Source organism: Ruditapes philippinarum, unplaced genomic scaffold (assembly GCF_026571515.1).
Source record: "Ruditapes philippinarum isolate M1 unplaced genomic scaffold, ASM2657151v2 ctg2861_1_1_1_1, whole genome shotgun sequence".
Lineage (NCBI taxonomy): Eukaryota > Metazoa > Mollusca > Bivalvia > Venerida > Veneridae > Ruditapes > Ruditapes philippinarum.
This window is the reverse complement of record NW_026855811.1, coordinates 59,957-61,258: the sequence shown is the minus strand read 5'-3', so window position 1 is coordinate 61,258 and position 1,302 is coordinate 59,957.

The following is a 1,302-nucleotide window of genomic DNA, read 5'->3' as shown; positions in this document are numbered from 1 at the left end:
TCAAACAGGAAGAGAAAATAATTGACAAAAAATTTCATAACATGGCTTATTTTTAGTTCATTTGCAATTAATGGGCTGAAACGATTTAAAGTTTAAAGTTTAAAATAAAAATACACGTACAAAGTAAACTAGGACCGATCAGTGCTATGATGTTGTTGTTTTTCTTTTTATATATACCTTTATCATGTGAATTCAGTACACTGACAAATACACTTCACTCCATTAGTCACTTTGTCGCGTTTTTAAACTTTAAAATATTCTAAGAGCTCGATGTTTTTGAGAAAAAGATATAATCGGTGTAGGATATGTAACCTCATGACTGTTACCTTATACTGTCTTATTACTTTGATCCTAAAATGAAAACTCATTATTTTTTTATTATTATTTAAATATTTACTTTTAAGAATTAATTACTTTTATTTTTATTTATTATGGAAAATAAAACGCATAATCTTAAAATTAAATTAATTAATTTAATCTTATAACTAAAACTGATAACTGTTGACTTATTATGGAACAATAAGTGACAATTTACTTTTATATTGTAATGGCAACTTTAATTTTAGATTTAAATCTAATTATTATACCCTCAAATAACAGTGAAAAAAATGCTTAGCATTGTAACGACATATATAATAATAAGTTTTATCATTTATCATTTTATATTTTCAAGTTCATTTCATAGCTTTAAACCCGCGTTTGGAGAGATCCTGTTTTAAAACATTTAAACACAATTATAAGGTTACTTTACTGCCTAACGGTTGTCTCTATTAATCGCTTTTATCAATGTCGGGTATTTGGCTTTTGGATTTAATTTGCATATAGATCTAGAATAAGGCTTAACGTGTTCAGGAGGGAGGGATGGATGGGTGGGTAGGTAGGTAGGTAGGTAGGTAGGTAGGTAGGTAGGTAGGTAGGTAGGTAGGTAGGTAGGTAGGTAGGTAGGTAGGTAGGTAGATAGATAGATAGATAGATAGATAGATAGATAGATAGATAGATAGATAGATAGATAGATAGATAGATAGATAGATAGATAGATAGATAGATAGATAGATAGATAGATAGATAGATAGATAGATAGATAGATAGATAGATAGATAGATAGATAGATAGATAGATAGATAGTTTTCCTAACATACGGGTGGGGCTCGTGATTTTCGTGCAAAACTCGTCAGTAAATTAAGACAGTGACCAAACTAATCTATAAAAGATTACAATGTTATTTTCTGATTACGTCTTAAATGATGCCTTTTTCGTCGTCGTTCATACTATCGTCTAAAAACAATACTTTATTATTCTATT